Source organism: Equus przewalskii, chromosome 1 (genome assembly GCF_037783145.1).
Source record: "Equus przewalskii isolate Varuska chromosome 1, EquPr2, whole genome shotgun sequence".
Lineage (NCBI taxonomy): Eukaryota > Metazoa > Chordata > Mammalia > Perissodactyla > Equidae > Equus > Equus przewalskii.
The window spans coordinates 113,428,566-113,448,787 of NC_091831.1; the positions used below are offsets into that span (position 1 = coordinate 113,428,566).

General features: G+C 43.9%; 1 long non-coding RNA gene across 2 annotated transcripts in view; it reads right to left on the reverse strand.

The window, feature by feature from the left end:
* Window positions 1-20,222, reverse strand: part of LOC139075511 (uncharacterized) — a 51,081-nt gene that overhangs the window by 17,176 nt on the left and 13,683 nt on the right. For both annotated transcript variants that reach the window (XR_011525948.1, XR_011525949.1), the window contains one exon: window positions 15,625-15,775. This is a non-coding gene — a long non-coding RNA (uncharacterized lncRNA). The remainder of the gene's footprint in view (window positions 1-15,624; window positions 15,776-20,222) is intronic.

Genomic DNA, 20,222 nt, shown 5'->3' on the forward strand with positions numbered 1-20,222 from the left:
GATTCTACCACATATGTATACCAGAACTGAACAATGAATGGATGGCAGGTGGAGGAGCCAGGTTTCTCACTGCTGCAGTGGGCGTTTACCAATAAGCTAGGGAAGGAGGGCTAGAATGGTCCGTGTGGTACTGGACTAGAGTTGTAGACATCAGTATGAACTCACGTCTAGCTTAATATAGAAACAAAGGAGTGTAGAAGTATTTATAGATATGTGTATGTACATGGGCTAGTATACATACATATATTTCCTTACTCTGTGATTTGATGGGGTCTAGAGTCAATGACACTCATAGCACCCAGATCTTGATTTCTCATGCCATTCTGCAATCAAAGGAATGAGGACTCCATTGAGAAATGGCTGGTTCTAGGCATGGGGAAGGAAATGTACGAGATGAGCCTGGAATTTCTTGTAGTGCCAGAAAGTAAAAAGTGATTTTTTAAAAAAAAAAACCACAATGGGGTATGTCAAAGGGACACGAGACACAGCAGCCAACTGAAAGAGTTCCCAATGGCCAAAGCTGGATTCATTTTAGCAAGAAAATAATGTAATGTTGCATTATAACCCAAGTTTAAAAATAAATATCAGTGAGCTATAGTGATATAAAAGCTTGAATAAATAAATAAATGGGGTGGAAGGAAGGACAAATCCCCTTTGCAGAAAAATTCCTAATAATTTATGTAGACATCCACCTCCAAGCATGTGGAACATCATTCCCCACCCCTTCAGTGTGGGCCACACAGGCTGACTCCCTTGCAGACTGCAGTATGGAGACGGGGTGGGGAAGATTATCTTTACAGTGGAAACCTGACAACCAGTACTTCAGCCAGATAGTCAAGGTCCACATCAACAGTGGAGGGTCATTTGAGATGCCCAGACAGCAGATTGTCCTAGGGGCTTGTTCCAAAACAGCACATGTCCCCAACAAGAGAACAATTTGGAGGTACAGGGCTACGTGAAATTCTGATTAGTTTTCTCCCATCAACCCTCTAAGGAAATGCATTGCCAATATACACAAATCACGAGGAAGGCTAGACCCAAGCAGCGGATGTAATGACCTGTAGTGTCTTCCAGACCTACTTGGCTCCCCACGGACATAGATAAGGGACCCCACTAAATGCCACCACTTTGTCTACCGGCAGCACACAGCTCCAATTGAGACATTTTTCCCCACAGGATACATCTAGACCTCAGAATCCAGAGACGAGGGGAGCTCGGAGGACCTGTCCTGCAAGTCCCCCAAGTCCTGGCATGACTTCATTACCTCCTGTAGCCCCTAGACATCCCAGAGGTGAATAATTACTGCGAACTGAGCCTAAAGCATTTTAGGTTTTGCACATTGTAAAAAATCTTGATGTAACTGGCTCTGAGACCAAGTAAAAAAAAAATCCCAAAATTACATCATGTAGAAAATAAAAACAGAAAGACAAAGAGCATCATTCCATGATAAGATGAGTAAGTCATCCATATGCACATTACTAGTTGTCACTAACCATTTTCTCACACTTTGGCAATAATAATGATAGCAGCATTTAACATTTCCTGCTGATGTGTCCATTGTGGTTTTTTTCCAAACATCACCAAGCAATTAACTCAGTTCTCCACAGACACTGACTGGGTGTCCTGCAATTTGACTCAATTCTGACACTGTCTTCCTAGAGATAGCATCAGACCCCACAGGTTAAGGAGTCAGTCTGTCCCGTCAGACTGTCCCCACTTTTGGAGCCGATCACAAGTCCAGGTTGTCACCTGCTCTTCTGATCAACTGGCTATGGATCAAATTAAAGGTTCCCATGACCCGTTCCTTAGATTAATTTGCTGAAGCAGTTTACAGAACTCAGAAACCTTTTACTTGCTAGATTGCCAGTTTATTACAAAGAGTATTAAAGGATATGAATAAAAAGATAAAGAGATACATAGGGCAAGGTCCCCAGCACAGGAGCTTCTATTCCCTGTGAAGTGTGGGACCCAGCACATGGATGTGTTCTGGTTCACCAACCTGGAAATTCTCCAAGTCCTGTCCTTTTGGGTTTTTAAAAGGGCTTCATTACATAGACATGATTGATTAAATCATTGGCCATTGGTGATTGATTCAGCCTCCAGCCCCTCTCCCCTCCCTGGAGGTTCAAGAGGTGGGACGGAAAGTTACAACCCTCTAACCAGCCCCAATCCTTAGGGGCTTTCCAAAAATCACCTCATCAATGTAAACTCAGGTATGGTTGACCAGGACTTGTTATGAATATCAAGATACCTTTATGGCTCTTATCGCTTAGGAAATTCCAAAGGTTTTAGAAGCTCCCTGCCAGAAACAAGGCAAAGACCAAATATATATTTTTTGTTATAAATCACAAGATCACAACATGTTAAGTGTTTTTAATGTATATCAACTGTATTTTCAGTTAATCCTCACGAAGGTCACACAAGATTGGCACACTTTATAAACGTATTTATAGATAAGGAAACAAGATCACACACCCAGTGAGCTGTGAGGCCAGGAATCAGGTCTAGGTATCTCATTCCACAAGACAAGTGGATCTCAACTTCTTCTCTCCACTGCTTCTCCAACGGTTCCAGCCAATCATCAGTGTTGGCAATGGGATGTTTCATTGTCTTAGTGTTACACATATCATCATACATACTTGGTTGAAAATAATCAGAAATAAAAACAATAAAGTTCTAATAAGCAGAAAAGAAATAAAGATGCAGATTGAAACTTTGCTCCATGTTGCACCAAAATTATCAAAAGTTCTATAAGCAAGTGAATGAGACTATTTATTTATTAGACAAATAGTTTTCTTTGAATTTTGGTAGCCAAATCCCTGACACCAGATTTCCCAATCCAAAAGCATGAGAGAAGAGCAATGAAAGAGGAAACATCCTTTTCTTCCCTCAGCTCCTGTGTGCTCTTCTGTTGGCAAGAGCAGGAGTCAAGGGTCTCTGTGTAGAAATAAAGAAAGCCCACCCAAATGAAAGTAAGCAGAGGCTATTCCCTCAGAGCTTGCTAGAGCAAGGGAGTCAGCCACCATTATTTGCATTTGGCAGAGACTCAAAGGCAAGCAGAGAAGTGGGAGAGCTTACAGTAAAAAAGGGACAGCTTCAGGGGTGTCCTGATAAGAGGCTGTTGGCCTTGGGAAACTGGAGGTGGGCTAACTAGAAGCAGGACGTTCTGGGTGATTGATTTGGCTTTTCCCAGTTGGTCCTGACTTTGGGAGTAAGGGAAAATACTCAGGGAAGTTGGCCATCATTGACCAAGTGCTGACAATTCTTGGCTGATTCTTGCAGAGGTTGTGGTGGGCCTGTTGTTGCAGAGGTTGTACAGAGTTCTACTGTCATAAATGGTCTGGCCATTGTCCAAATGTATATTCAGCTTCTCATCCAATTAACCTTGATTACAGAGGAGTATCTTTCACCTTGAGACTGAAACTTAGAGGGTCTGTGGGAAGTGCACAGAAGGGAAGTAGAAGGCTCATTCTGGCAGTTAGAGAGTAAGAATAACACAAATATGAAAATGAATAGATGCACACACACAGACTGGCACTCCTGTTACTATCTCAGGAACAGCTGTCCTCACATTACCAGACGTTTCCTCAGAGCAAGTCCCGGGAAAGACCTGCTTTCTACTCAACTCAGAAGGCATTAAACTTCTCACAGGTTTACCCAGCACAGGTGCAGGTGAGGCTCCTCTCTGGAAGTCATGGACACTGCTTAAAATTAAGCTTCCCTGCCCCATTATTACCTTTTGCCAATAAATGTGTGGCATTGTGACTCACATGATTTTCATGGAGATATACCCATTTGTAAAAATGGGATTTGAATCACATTCCTATAATTAAAGCTAGTCTCTGGCTCAATCTTCTAGTCCATCTAATCGCAAACAGTAATAAGGGTCAGCCACCCCAGGACTATGCATCCTTCAGCAAATTTGCTGTCTTCAGTTTAGTGAAATTCTAGATTTTCTACCTTTCCTTTCTTCTGGGTATTGCAAGGCCTCGGCCGCAGTGGGGAAGGGCCATCCACCTCTCTGCTCCAATCTGTGTTCTCTTGATATGGCTGTCTGTAATGACCTGCGTCCACCTCCACCGACCAACTCTCCGCATGTACGCTGCTTCCAGACCCTCAACATAAACTGGGTACCCAAGACTCCATCTCCAGGGGCAGCAGAGGATTCCTCCCCACAAGAGTCTGAATCCTCTGCCCTTTGAATTTGCCTCCTTTTCCTTACTTGGGAGATCTCATCTAGCTGCCCCCAGCTGGAAGGGTAACTTTGTCAGCCAGTACCCTTCCCAAATCTTTAGGCCCAAACAGAAGTCAGCAAAATACTTTGGCAGGCTAAGGCCTGTTGTGAATGCAGCTTTGTTGACACTCAGCCACACCCACCTGTATGTGCAAGGTCTATGCTTCAACAACAGCACAGTAAGCAGTGCCGGAGCCTGAGGGCTCTAGAGGCCTAAAATATTTGCTATCTGCCCCCTGAAGAAAAAGTTACCAACCCTGGTCTAAAATAGAAGTTTAAGCTTGGCAGTTTTGAAATGCAAAGTCACCCTGACCCTGTTTCCCTTCATGGAGAGGGAGTTGACAGTGCCCCTTTGCTGGTGGCCCCAAAGCCAGTGGAGGAGTGTAGTCCTGGCTGGGCCAGGTGTGCTCAGGTGAGGAGTCCCTTTCCTTTCTCTCCTGGAAGATGGACAGTGCCTTCTGGGCCCTCTCTGTCACCCTTACTCAGAGCCTGGCCTGGGGCTCAGCCGGTCCCCTCTTCATGCCCATCCTGCCTGTCCTTCAGGGAGGCAGCACACCACCACCCAGGCCATGGAGAGGCCATGGGACCCACTTTGTCCCAAAGTGTTTGCCAGCAGGATGCACAGAGGCTTGAGCCTGGGTCCTGCAGCTCCCGGTGGAGCCCGTGCAGCCTCCGTCCCACGGGCCCCTTTGTTTCCCTCTTCTCCTGTGATCCCCTAGGATCTGGACACCAAGTCAGCCCTCCCCACCATCCTCACTCACTCGCTGGAGCATGACACCAATACAAAGAATTCCAGAACCCAGAAACATCAGAGGGTTACATTATAAAACATGTTCAAATGTGAAAAGTAATTGTCTGGACTGCAGTCTGGACAAATGGATCAGAGTCTGTTTCCACAAATCAGCCTTATCCCTTTGGAAAACAGAGACAAAGTATGAATTGGTTTCAAATGGATTTCTGCTCCAACTTTAATCACTCTACTTACAGAAGTAATCATGGAGTGGAGAGGCCCTGAGAATGAAGAAGATGAACTTTATTACCATTCCAATAAAGTAGAGGATAACTCACAGCTACTGCTTCACTCTGAGGAAAGCAAGGTTGTTTTCCATTTCGGAATCATTTACAAGGGTCCCAGAGTGTGTGAGTCAATGGCATTTGCAAATGCCAAGTGTTCTGGCTCAAGGGGTCCCCAGATGTTTTGTCTTCAAAATCCTTCACTGGTTATGAGCGGGAAGGAAAGAAAAGAGCAAAGGGGAATCTGTCTAACTTCTAGAAGCCTTAGCAGCGCTCATGCAGGAGCCTGAACACCCTTCACAAGGACGACTTCTAATTCCCAGCTAGGTCTCTGGATGAGGCCTCCATGACTGGCCCAGAATTTCCCTAGGATCTGAATGGGAGCACTGGATCCCACTTATGGGTGCACACAGGCATACACACACATATACACTTACGCTTGCACACACATACACACATGCACAAACACAGGCACACACATCCATACACATGCACATACTTGTTGGCCTTGTGGTCTTTTCATTGTTTTGTAGGATATTCACACTCAATTCCCCATTCCAGCTCCATCCTTTAGAAATGAGTCACGCATGTGCTTTGGTAGCTCTGAAGCACATAGTCAAGCACATCCCAGCAGCTTTAGAAATCGTCTCAAGTAGAAATGCTGTTTTTATTGCAGAGAGGGCTATTTATATTTCCTCTCCTAGCACGTCACTTCCTTTGGGGGAAACAAAAATAACAGCACACCTTTCAGTGGTTATAAAATTGCTCTATTTTTTTTTTTCTGAGTTTAACCAGTAGGGTTAGCTGTAGCATATTCACAGTCTGGCAACACTGACATATAAATTACTGGCTTGCCATGCTTTGGAGGAGACAGAGCCAATTTCTAAGAATTAGCTTTGCCCCTTCTAAGTCCAGGGCTACTTCATCAGACGCACCAAGCCTTTTTCAGCCTGTGCATATTTCATCACTCTCTGCTCAAGCTAAATGGATGTGAGGAGGAGTCACACAGGACCACAGGGAGCATAGAGATCCAGGGAGTGTCAGCAGGACCAGCCGGCATGGACTGGGGTGCCTCAAGATGGCTACTCTGCATTTTTATTTTCATTTGCCCCAGTGTGTCTTTGACAATCCTTTTATTTTTAGCCTTTTTCCATCTCTCTCTCTCTCATATACACACTTAGATTTTGATTTTACTTTGTTAGCCAAACTGAAAATCTTTTTTTTTTGTAAAAACTTAGTCCATTTATATTTGCTGAAATTAAATGACCAATATGTTTGGTGCTAGTTCTATCATATTGTTTATGCTACATTTTTTGTAGCATATTCATTATATCATATTGTTTTATATTTCTTATCTTTCAAGTGAAGCTAATGCTTTTCACATAAAAGCATATTCCTGTAAAATTCAAATTTAAAGAGGAGAATGGCTAACAAATACAAGAGGCTAAGTGAAACAATGAACCATGTGTGTCTCAACTGAGATCTGACTCTGGGCGCGCCTCTGCGTTCTCCCTAGGTTGGGCTGCAGGTTGAGTGACAAGAGTGCAAACTTGGACTTGGACCATGTAACCACGATGAGGGACAGGAACAGAACAGACTGTGAGATGTGACCAAGCCCATGGCCCAAGCCTTAAAGGCACAACACTCGGGAGGGCATTCTGTAAATCACACAATATCCACAAACATAAAGAATGATTATCATTATTACCCTGGGTCCTGTGTCTAGGGTCAATAATTTGACAAAGTCACAGACTCCTTTGGAGGGTGACCAGAGTGTCTGGGTGCGACCACTGGTGAGCTGTGCGTCCCTGACCATGTGGTTAACCTTGCCATGCACCATGGGTCACATTCACAACACGACATAAATGGAAATAATAATACCATATTCCAGGGTTACTGAGAGGCCTGAAATTCTACATGGACATTTGTGGGCAGGGCAATGTAAACCAGGAAAATTCTACTCACCATTCTGTTTGTGTGAGGATAAGATATAATAAATGCAATGTGCCTATAACTGTTCTTGGCAATAATACACACTCAGTAAATAGTAGTAATAATTATTTTCCCCTTAGTTTGCTGAGTATAAGATCCATCTCTGTTATATATCCCTGCTCTGCATATATTATAGAGATGAAATAGCATAATGTCTCAAAACACTTAGACAAGCTGCTCACATTCAAAAATGTAACACACTGTTCCTCTGATCATTTCTCAGCCTTCATCTCTGCAACATTCTGGGGACACAACCACTAGGAGGAGCCACATGGGTCTGAACAGGCAGCCTTGCAGCAGATGCGTGGAACAGTTATCCAACAGCTGAGGAGCTAACTACCCAACCACCAGCTCCATCCACATAACTAGCACGATGGAGTGCTATACGCTGAGGAGCTTCCAGAGCTAAAGCTCTGTGCCTCTAGATGCTCACAAACAGTTGAGTGAAGTAGTGGTGACAATGATGCTGATAGCGAGCCCTTACAGCACTTACTCGTCACATTCCCGGCTGGGGTGAGCATGCAGAACCAGGCTTTATTCTCAGCGGTCAGCGCACAGGAAGGCACTGCTGCAAGCTGATCATGGCCACCTCCCTATGTCCCTTCTCTGGGGCACTGAGACCTGGTGACAGGCGGAGACTCAGGGTGGAATTCCAGCTGTTCCCAGAGCTTTGGTCGCTAACGTTGGACATGCTCCCTGGGGACAGGGAGGCTCGACAGGATTATCCCTGTCACTTAACGTCCTCACAGAATTAAGGAGCAGCCCTTTATTCTTCCAGAATTCAGGGCAAATACCAAGGACACCTGTTGGCTCTGTGTGGTTTGGGCTGCCCCTCCTATGGTTTCCCAAAGTTCCTGGGTTTCCTCTTCTGGCCACTCTGGTCCCCAGGTCCACCATCACCCCAGGTCCTTCCACCCCTGCGAGACCGCGACCTGGCCAGTGCTCTGCTCTGAGAAGTCCTATGTAAGTGTTTACGGGGCAGTGCAAAGAACCTGTGTGAAAACCCCTATTAAGGGGATCACACTTGGGTCATGAGAGCTGCTCGTGGGCTCCAGAGAGCTCAGCTTCCACCCATGACTCCCACCTCCTTTGCTCTGATGCAGCTCATCTCCTACTGAGATGGAGAGGATCTAGGATGAGCACGTGCAGCTCAGGATCACCTAAACGCATGCCTGCTGGTATTCCATCCTGCTTCCGCTTTATATCTCTGGACAAGAAACCAGGAAGTCTGCACCACTAGGTACACTAACATTTCCCCGGAGTCCTCTTGGTTTTTCTTCCTTCATCTTCCCTTAGCCTGATTTATTCACTTTTTAAAAATTATTTCCCAATGTTCTATGCATTGACAAGAGCAGTTGCAAATGTGATTTTTTGAATAAGGTCTTAAACTAGCAAGTAGACATCTCAAAATTAGGTAATCAATCAAATCACTCCAGGCTTCAGAGGTTTCCACTCCTCCAACTTCTTTACCAATGCGGCTGATAGCAATTTGATCCTCTTGCCTTTTGTTGTTGGTAAAACCCACGCTGGGCCTTATCTCCCTGCAAAGAGTAACCTACCTGAGGTTGAGAACAGAGTCTAGGAGCCTCTACTTGTTTCCCTTTGGCTAGGACACCTTCACAGTCCTGCTAGCTGCAAGCACTAGGCACCCTGTGTGTTCCTCACGTGGTACTGGAACGTTGCCTGAAGGAGAGAGGGACAGGCACTCCACCCTAAGGAAGAGAGTACCAACCCTAAAGGCGAAAGTCTCTGCCAAAGGCCCAAGCGCCAAAGCCCATGCTTTCCTTATGAACTGCCTTCCACTAACTGGAATCGAGGCAGATCTTCCTCACTTTGGAGACCCAGATTTGATGGGCATCCTGGCCAGTGAACCAGGAGGCCTGGGCCTCACAGGTTTCATCACCATCCACCCTGGCTGGGGGTCCTGGGAAGCCATCCCTCTGCTTCCCTGCTAAGAAAACAAGACTCACCAAAATTCAATCAAAACGATAAGTTGTTTTTCCTCAATCTTATAAAAATCATTATATGTTTTAGAAGTGAATGCAGATCCAGTCACACAGACTGTAGTATTTGTGAACCTGGATTTATCTTAGCAGTTTGAGTGACGGTTATTTTCTCCAGTTCTCACCCATCTCCCTCTGTGAGCATTTAGACGTGCACCTGGAACACGACAGTTTCTGAGACACTGGATGTTAAAGCAACAATGACTCAGAATCAGTGTAGAGTTGACAACAATGAGACTCTATCTTGAATTCTTTATGGATCAATAAAAAGCCAGAATCAAACAGACCTGTTCTAGTGGGGCTACAAAGAGTACTAACACCCTGAGCTGGGTCACTAGGGCATTGTCAAAAAGTGATTTTCAAACAAAGGCGAAATCTAGATTCCCATACATTTATAAATTGAACAGATGTTAAAGAGTTTATTTAACCATTGTCAATGAAGGACCTAGTAAGATGTTACAGTCAATTACAGTGAAGAAGAATCCAAGAACAAATGCTTTTATAGATCGAGAATATTGACAAGAATGTAAAAATGGAGGCAAGTGGCCTTTTGTACCATGGGGAGGAGGTCAGCTGCATCTTCAAAGCACTGCAGAGTTTACATGGTTACAGACAAGAAGAAATTTCATTGTTGTCAGTTGTCTACACCTTGGAGTTGTAAAATATTTCCCTTAGAACTGCACTGGATACCTTGGAAGGGTGAGCCACAGACAGGGTGATTTCCCCCTAAGCACATCTTTTCCTATGGAGTCAATGGGTGTCACACAGTGCCAACATTGGGATAAATCACCAGGGCCCCAGGCCTGCCTCTGCCTGTGGAATCTATGCCTTTCTATTTTTAAAAATTATTTCTCGGATAGTTAAATGCACATTAAGTTTTAGGGAAGAATTGACCTGCAACTCCTATTCTGCACAGTCTCTCTTCTCATTTCCCTCTCTCTGTGACCACACTCACAGCGCCCCGAGGCCATGTGGAGTATTGACAAGAGGGACATCAGGGATATTGACCAATTGCTCAAAACCAGATCTGATCTAAGGCACTGTCATGCCTGCACTTCCACCTGCAGAGATTAATTGACTATGTCTTTACACAGGCTACTTTTAAAATAGAAACATCCCAGGGATGCATCAATTTATTTGATAATAATAATAGTAACAATAATGCAAGTAACTAATATTTAATGACCACTTACTGTATGCTAAGCCCTTTACAGATACTGTATCATTAATTAATTACAACAATTCTAAGAAATGGTTATTATTATTGTTCCCGTTGTGTGGATGATGAACCCAAGACCCTGAGAGATAAGACAGAGCAGGGGTATAGCTGTGACTTCTAGACCAGTAGTGCCTGTAAAGTGCTCTGGGTTTTCCTATTTAGATTGTGTTTCTCCTGGGTAGGAATGGCTTCCAGAAGGTACAACTTGTGCTGAGGAGAAGAAAAGGAAGGAGCTGGAAGTAGAAGTAGAAGAAAAGATCTGGAAAGAAAGGCAAAGAGCCCTCAGGACAAGATGAGCCCTTTACCCTACTCCTCGGAACACAGCTAACCTTTTGTCTTTCTTCTCCTGTTCTCTAATTGTTTATAAGAGGAAAACAACAGAGCAAGATGGCCATGAAACCAACTGAACAGCCCTCAAGCTGCCGTGTCCAAGTACAATCAGAGGGAGCAGCAGTTCCAGCTGCAGATCAAAGCCCGGACATCAAGTTGCTGAAATGCCAGGCACCTTTCAGGTCATTCGACCACCAAATACCAAAGGACTCCTAGAGGCTGCACAGTTTTAAATACGTTTATGTTTCAAAACAAATGTTCTTTTCAAAAGTATGTCTTCAAGGCTGGCCCCGTAGCCTAGTGGTTAAATCCAGTGCACTCTGCTTTGGCCGCCCGGGTTCTTGGTTTTGGGTCCCAGGTGTGGACCTATACCACTTGTCAGCCATGCTATGGAGCCATCCCACATATAAAGTGGAGGAAGACCGGCACAGATGTTAGCTCAGGGCTAACCTTTCTCAAGCAAAAAACAGAAAGATTGGCAACAGATGTTAGTTCAGGGCCAATATTCTTCAGCAAAACAAAAAAAAAGAAAAACTATGTCTTAAAAAGACCTTTGGCTCAGATAGAAATTGCAAAGGGAAGAAAGACTGTCATATAAGCAAAAGAACACTGATCTCTCCAAGCTCTGAGTATCGTTCTGAGAAACCAAGGACGCTGTTAGCAGAGGGTTTTACATGTACCTTTCCAAAGCTTCAATTCTCTAAGGAACCAGCAGCCTCTGTCTGAGTGAAGCTGTCACATGCAGACTGTTCTGTGGTAAACAGAGCACCACAAAGAGAAGGACAAGTAAAAAGTTTGGGCCACAACACAGGCACTTAATAAATATCTGTTGGAATTTATGATAATTGGGCCTACAGGCCAACCTTTACCCTAAAGGAATTGAGCAGATTATCAACACTTTCACAGAAATTAATGGACAAAAGGCTTATTTTTTTTTAGTTCAAAATTCAGATTTTGTAAGTTCAGAGCTAAGAACTCAAATAGATTAGTATAATTTCAAACTAAAATCAGATCTCTGCTCACAGCATTTTCACGGTGTATTCCTGGAGAATGATGTTAAATTCTAGGCATTCAATGCATTATCCTTCAAAATGATGTACTGTTAGAAGAGAGAATAGTGGGGTTTCATCACTTTCTTCTCCAATTTGAGCCAAAGATATATTTTTAATGGACACACAATTACTTTAAATGAGCTTTAGTACTAAAAGTGATTTATAGGTAGCGTCACCAAACTGCTACCTGCCACCTGCTTCCCCCACACCTCATACATAGCCCCACAGACAGAAGTGGGGACACAGTAGCCAGAAGATTGCAGTGAATTTGGTAATATTCTAATATGAGGTCTTGTCTAACACAGTTCATTTAGAAAGCATCTTTTTCCAGATTGTCATTCTTGTGACATCCCAGCACTGTTCCAGGGACCCACTTGTTTGCACTCTCCCCGAGTCCTCCCCACAGCCCACCTTTATGGGAAATCCGTTACCAGTGTGAGGGAGCTGAGGCATAGCGAAGGCTGACTATGCACTAAGGAGCAGATCCTTCAGACCCCAAAACCCAGATTTTAAGCCCATTTATGCCTTTGCCATGCAAAGGACCTCTTTCCAGAGCCCATTAGCCCACTAGGGTAGGCAGGGCAGCGCCTAACATCTGAGATGCTTGCAGATCTCATGGTCAGAGCGTTCCCCCTATTGCAACAGCTCCTTCTCTTAAATGGAATAATCCTTTAGGATAAAATCTCTCCTTACCTCAGTCTGGACTCTTTGCTATCTGACTGCACTATTATTTTCCACTTACAAGTAAATAAGCTGAGGCACAGGGAGGATTCAGAGCATGCCGAGGTCCAGACGTATGTGCCAGAGTTGGCAGCCAGCATCGGCCCTGTGCTGAACAGCTATGCTCTCACATGGTGGATGTTTCATTCACACTTTCAGTCCATTCAAGCAAAAAATTTCATAGTCTGTCCTGCTTCAACCTCAAAGGAATTTCAAGCTTGAAACTTGAGAAATTATGAGACAATTCAAATTATGAGAATTACAATGGCATTTGGTTATCTGGAAAAAAAAAAAAAGGAAAACAGCCTCTCCCCCATCCAAAAGAAAATACAACCACAAGTTAAATATATCACTTAAGAGAATTTATATTCTTAGAACTGTCAAATTTAACTATAGAGGAGCCATTTGAAAATGGAATCAGACCTGCCTTTCCGGTGAAACTGCCTTGCTGTCTTGAACATTGGACTGGGTCAAAATGGCAATTGTTTTACCAGCAATTGTTTGAGAAGTCAGCAGGAGAACATACATCCTGGTCACAACGACTGAGGATTGTGAGCTTTCTGAAGATGAAATCAATAACCAATCAATGCTTAGCCAAGTCTAGTTTCTGCCTCCAACTCCAATTAAAATTTTTTGTAATAGAACCTCCCTTCTTTGCCCTTAAAAGCCCCTGATTTTTACTCCCTAGCAGGACACTATTTTGAGTTTCTATATGAATCTGTGCTCCCCAGCTTGTTATTCTTTGATCTCAAAATAAACACCTCTCTGCCTCTCATTTTGGCTCTTTATTTTTAGGTTGACAGAATTCTTTGGGGAGATCAGTTGTCAGTAAGTTATTAACATAATACAGTTGATCCTCACTATCTGAGGATTCCGTATTTGAGAATTCTCCTGGTTGCTAACATTTATTTGTAACCCCAAGATCAGTTCTCACAGAACTTTCACAGTCATTCACAGCAAGATGAAAAGTTTGAATCTGATGCTCACATTCCCAGCTGAGGTAGAATAAGAAGATGGTTTGCCTTCTTGTCTCAGCTCTCATGTCATAAGCAAGTGTCCTTTCTGCAGTCCACTTAGTGTCACATTTTTTTTAATTTTTGTGCTTTTTCTTGGTGATTTCACTGTTTAAAATGGCCCCCAAGTGTAATGCTGATGTGCCGTCTAGTGTTCCTAGTGCAAGAAAGCTGTGATGTGTCTTATGGAGAAAATGCATGAGCTAGATAAGCTTCTTTCAGACATGAGTTATAGTGCTGTTGGCGGTGAGTTCAACATGAATGAATCCACAATATGTATTAGATAAGGTGTCTTTAAACAGAAACACACATGAAACAAGGTTAAGCATTGAATGTTTGAAGAAAATGTTTTGATCAGAGGCTCACAGGGACCTACCCCTGTATTTCTCCTAGAAGCAATGGCTCAGAATTTGCTAATGCAGTGTTCTAGGTGACTTCACAGAACATAAATAATCACTTTGAAAAATAGTAAGAATTAGAATTGACTGCATGCTGTGTGGTCTTTCTTTTATAAACTGACCTCTCTGCTTTGTGAATTTCAAGGTAACCACAAGTTTACTGACCAATTACTAAGCCAGCTCATTTGTGTGGGTGAGAGGGAGTCTTGAGAAAGAAGTGGCAGACGCTTGGAAATTAGGCATTAGAAACATACAAACCATCCCCAAATAATTCAACATTGTTCATTCTGATGCCTTAGCATCTGTTCTGAGAAACAGTAGCAGGTGGACCCAGAGGAGACTAGAGAAGAAATTCTCCCTGCTGAAGATTTCTGAGAATATGACATTCTTTTGTATGCCCAGTTTTTACTCGAAGTTTAGTGCTTAATATTCATGAAGCTTAAGTTACTTGCAGGAAAATCAGGTTCCAAAAAAAGGCAATCGCCCACCTGCATTTCCCACCGTTTGGCTGTAATGCTCCGGGATGCCACAGCACAGGCACGAGCACTGTAGGAAGCTCACCAACACCACCCCTGGCTCAAGATGCGCTTGCAAAACTCTAGCTCAGAACCCTGCCTGCCTGTCTTTTTTTAGTGCCTAGTCTGTTCATTTCTCCCCTAGTTCTCACACTCTCTCTCCAAGAAATGTGGTTTTGCTCCTGGTGGCAGCATCAAAACCAACACTGCCACCCACCCCCCTCTCTACCCGTCCCTTCTGGGAGACACACCCTGGCAGGCGGCAGCCTCTTACACACTGCAGAAGATTTTGTTGCATGAGACTGTGAAGTGAGTTGTCAGCAGTGACTCTATTTTGTACCCTGGACTCCATCTTGTTAAAAACATGAAACTGTGCTGACCTTGCTGACTTATCAAAAAGGAGTTATTTGCTGAGAAAGGACTCTCTGAAGGACTGCGCAAAAATGTATTTTTTCTGGTAACTACAAGATGTCCTTGAGTAAGCCAATGAGCTGTAACATAAATTTACCCTCCAATCGTACATCTTAACAAACAACTTAGATGATTGTTCTGGGCTCTCCTTGTTGCTAATAAGAACTTCTGACTTTCACTTCTCAGGGGAACACTTTTCTGGCTGCTGCCAGAACCTGTGTTCCCAAATTGCGATTCTAAGACCCCAAAGAAACGCTCTCTTTTTGTTTTGCAGGTGCCTCTTTTTTCTAAGCAGACAAGACGTGATACATAATGGCAAATTGCAGGAACAGTTATGTGTTGGATCCATTTTCCTGTCTGTATACTCTTTATTAAATCCCATCTGTGAAGCTCCATCCCATTATAAACAGACAAAACTAGGTCCCTACACGTCAACTCCACCTAGACTTGGACAGTATATTTCTACCAAATATGTTTTTAATATTGCCTTTATGTCAGATCCTGTCATGCTTAGCATTTGCTTCAAAGAAACTAGAGCCGCTCAGGGTTTAAAAGCTGCACATTCATTTGTGCTCTTGGTTGTAAAGAAAGGGGAAAAGCAATATTCTGTAGTCTGGAAAGAACAACAGGAATGATAGATATTTATGTTTGCAGAGATAGCAAAGGGAAAGATATCAAGATTTATAGAATGCAATTAGAATGTTGAATAGATGCAAATCTTACCCATTTCGTGGGCTCCTGTCAGTGTTTGCAGTGCAGTCAAACTCAAGTGGAGTAATTCACACTAGAGATTTATTTCTCAGACTGCATCAACGACATACTCATCTTTCACAGGATGTTCTGATCATCTCCCATTAGTGGCATTCAGTCTCAGCTGAATAAGAGAATCAGAAGTAAAGTTTATGTGTTATTTTTTCCCCTAGGCAGAGAAGTAGACTCAATAAGTATCTGGGAAATGTGATAGGAATTTCAAAGGAAAGACAAGTGAAGACCACATCTGAAACTCCTGTTTGAAATTACCTAGGTGTCACACTGGACAGATATAATATTACCTGCCAGCTCTCTATAAAAAATTCTTCATTTGGGGAAAATAGTTAGAATCAGGCCACAGTGCTCTTAATTTCTTGAGCTTTCCTGTAGGGACCCCGATAATGGCACACAGCAGGGCATCCACTCTCCGCAGCTTCTGGGGGCTCCTGTATGCATTTCCAAAGTGTTTTCAGATGATAGTCTTAGATGGTTGCAAACTGTGAGAAGAAAAGGAGTTACTTAGAAGCAGAGCCAGGATGTCTTCCAAGATGGATTTCCAGGACATACGGCTGCTGCTGAGTTCTGCCCTAATGTGGAGGGCAGCATGGCCTGCCGTCTGAGCCGTGGTCCCCCTGAACAAGCACCAGGGCCACCAGGCTTGTGTCTGACTCTCCCATCCACGATTGTGCCAAAGACTTTGAGCTCAGAATCAGTAAAACTGGGATGATAACCATGCCTTCCCCACACGGCTGATAAAGTTCAACAAAATACCTCCATGTATTCTGTGAGCTGGGAGTGATGGGAAAAGGGTTGGAGAGGTTGAGTAGTGAGCACAGGGTGGCCACAAGGTCTGGGACAGTGGCATCTATGCTGGGTTTAGTCACAGAGCCCTTTGTTCAAATGAAAGCAAATGCCCAGCCCAACAGTTTAAACAAATCACATTGTTCTGGTAGGAGAAGCATGGGGGGCCGCTGTCCAACTGTCTAGTCATCGCCTCAACTCCACAGTGCTGTAGGGTTCCTTGGGGCACAGTGTGACCATCACGGTCTCCACAATGTTCCCATCAGGCAAGGAGAGTGGTCTTGAGCATCACTTACATCCCTGCATTCTGCTCTTTGGCCATTACTGACCATTTGACTCTATTTGTCCTTCCTTTCCCAGCCTGTCCAGGAATCACAGAGATAAATTCCGACTTCTGCCTCTTCTGGAGATTCCAGCAGATCTTTTCCCTCCCATCTGTTTTGATAACATCAACTGGGGAAGGACACCATTAGGGCAGCATCCTCCAAAGTAGGGTGTGTGAATCACAGGGGAAGTAAGACGATCCGCTCAGCAGGATGCAGGAATAGAACATGGGGACTTCTATGCTCGTGTTTGATCTTACCAGCACAGTAGCTTGGGTTTACAATCCATTGGTAATATATACATATGTATTAAAGGTTCATGTTCAAAAACAGTTTACTGTTAGATGTGCCTAACCAGCAAAATTTAGAATCCTCTGAGTTGAATCACACTTTATCTGGTTTTATCTGGTAGTTTCCTTTAGAGTTTGTACCTCATCCCTGGAGACTTGATGAAATATAATAAACATGTCCTCTACTTCTGAGAACGCATCCAGGCAATCCTTGGCACGTCCCTCTTCCTAACTGCCGGTCCCTTCCATGCTCACCCACCTCTGTGGACCCCACGACCTGCTGCCCAGCCCATGCCCTCACCTTCTGCTCCCTGGACTTTTGAGTCTTCCACAGTATTTCCATCACCCCACAGACATCTGTTGAGAGCCAACTGTGTGCCAGCCACTCCTGTAGGCATCTGGGACTCATGGAAGGAACAGATAGCTCCACTCTCAAGGTGGCACTCCAGTGGATACAGTCTCCTAACAGTGTCCCCAGTCCCTCGTGTCCCGGAGCCTCAGAGTGGATTGCCCACATTGCTTCCAGAGGGACCTCCTCAAAGTAAAATAATAATCACGTCTACACCTCCATCCCTTCCTTAAAATAAGAGGCACTGGCCTGGTGGCGTAGTAAAGCTTGCATGCTCCACTTCTGCAGCCCAAGGGTTGGCGGATTCAGATCCCAGGTGGGGACCTACATACCGCTCATCATCAAGCCATGCTGTGGTGGCATCCACATACGAAGTACAGGAGCATTGGCACAGATGTTAGCTCAGGGCCAATCTTTCTCAGGCAAAAAGAGAGGAAGATTGGCAACAGATGTTAGCTCAGGGCCAATGTTCCTCATACACCAAAAACAAACACACACAGAAAAAACAAATCACCTCCCATCTCTCTTGAAATACAGACTAAAGCCCTGAGGTGCCTACGAGGAAGGCTGGGCAGGCTGGTCCTCCCCACACTCAACCTTGCCTTCTGCATGCCAGCCACTCTTTGTGGATGCTCCTAGATGCCGCTTTGGTTCCCTGTCCTGTCCCACCATGGGGCCTGCCACATGCAGCTCTCTCCCCTGATGCGTGCACACGCATCTGCTTGTGCAGTACACTTTCTGGCCTCCTGACCCTTTCACCTCTTTCCCGTGTTGGTGAATTGCCCCCTTATGCATCGTTGGCAGCTCTGAAGTAGAGGTGAAGTTCCTCAACCCAGCAGTGGGGCAGGCAAGTGGGCTCTAGTGGGTGGCTGAGGCTGGTCCCAGCAGTGCCCTAGTTCTGTGTGGGCAGCTGCAGACTCTGCCAGCTGCAGCTCTCTGTGGCCACTTTGGCCACTGTCCCCAGCCTGTGGCCTCTCAGCCTGGTTTTCCTAAAATCCTTTAACACAGATCTTTTCTTCTTAAACTGTCTAGAGGGGTCTTTATTGTCTGAACAAAGAGGTCTTACAGATGCACCATTCTTTCACAACATTCATCACACTTATCATCTCTCAGCCTCGTGTATACCATCATCTATTTAAACATCTATCTGCTACTCCAGGCTGTGAGTTCCCCTAGGTGGAGTCATTGATTTTGCTCACCACTGGGAGCCCTTGTCCAGAGCCTGGTGTGTATCACGTCAATATAAGTACTTGAGGAATAGATGAATTGACCCACATGTGAAAGGCTTTAAATGTTTACATTTGGCATAAGCAATTACTTTGTGGTGAGAGAGATTCAAAGTTTCCCCATTAGAACGATAGAAGTTGTTTTTTTTTGTTGTCATCCTCTAGGGGGTATTAAATTAAATGTCCTGGCTCACACTTTGTCCATAGGAGAGTCAAAGCAGATGAGGCAGAGAGTAGGTGCCCTCTGACTTCCACGCATTCATCTGGATACTAAAGATATGGGCTTGTCCTCAAGGAGTTCATGGTCGAGATTCCAAAAGTAACTTAATAATGTTCTTCCTATGCTATTTTATTTATTTTTCTCCCAGCTAGAAAACACCCATTTTTTTTTAATATTGAGGCCATTTCTCTTTCAGAATCTCTTCCTAGTTCCTCCTAGAAAACATGTGCAAATCATATATCTGATAAGAGATTAATATCCAGAATATATAAAGAACTCCTACAACTCAACAAGAAAAAACCAACCCATCTGTTTAAAAAATGAACAAAGAGGGGCCCAGCCTGGTGGTGCAGCAGTTAAGTTTGCACATTTCCGCTTCAGCAGCCTGGGGTTCACTGGCTCAGATCTCAGGTGCATACCTATGCAGGGCTTATCAAACTATGCTGTGGCAGGCATTCCACATATAAAAAAATAGAGGAAGATGGGCATGGATGTTAGCTCAGGGCCAGTCTCCCTCAGCAAAAAGAGGAGGATTGGCTGCAATGTTAGCACAGGGCTAATCTTCTTTAAAAAAAAAAAGAGCAAAGAGCTTGAATAGACATTTCTCCAAAGAAGATCTACAAATTAACAATAAATACATGAAAATATGCTCACCATCACTAATGATAAGGGAAGCGCAAATCAAAACCACAGTGAAATAGAACCTCACACCCATTAAGATGACTACTAAAAAAATACTAATAAGTGTTGACAAGGATCTGGAGAAACTGGAACTCTTGTTCAGTGTTGCTGGGAATGTAAAATGGTGCAGCCAGCATGGAAAACAGAATGGCAGTTCCCCCCAAAATTAAATGTAGAATACCATATGATCCAGAAGTTCCACTTCTGAGTGTATGTTCAAAATAATTGAAAGCAGGGACTTGAAGAGATATTTGTCCACCCATGTGCATAGCAGCATTACAGCAGCCAAAAGATGGAAGTAATCCAAGCGTCCATTGACTAATGAATGGATAAACTAAGTCTATTATACTCACTCAATGAAATATTATTCAGCCTTAAAAAGGAAAGAAATTCTGACACACGCTGTAACATGAATGAAACTTGAGGCACTATGCTAAGTGAAATAAGCCAGTCACAAAAGGACAAATGGTGTATGATTCCACTTCTGTTAGGTCCCTAGAGTAGAAAAATTCATGGAGACAGAGAGTAGAATGGTGGTTGTCAGGGGCTGGAAGGAGGGGGCATTGGGAGTTAGTGTTTAATGGGTATAGTTTCATTTGGAAGAAGATGAAAAACTTCTGTGGATGGATGGTGACGATGATTGCACAACAATGTGAATATGCTTAATACTACTGAAATGTG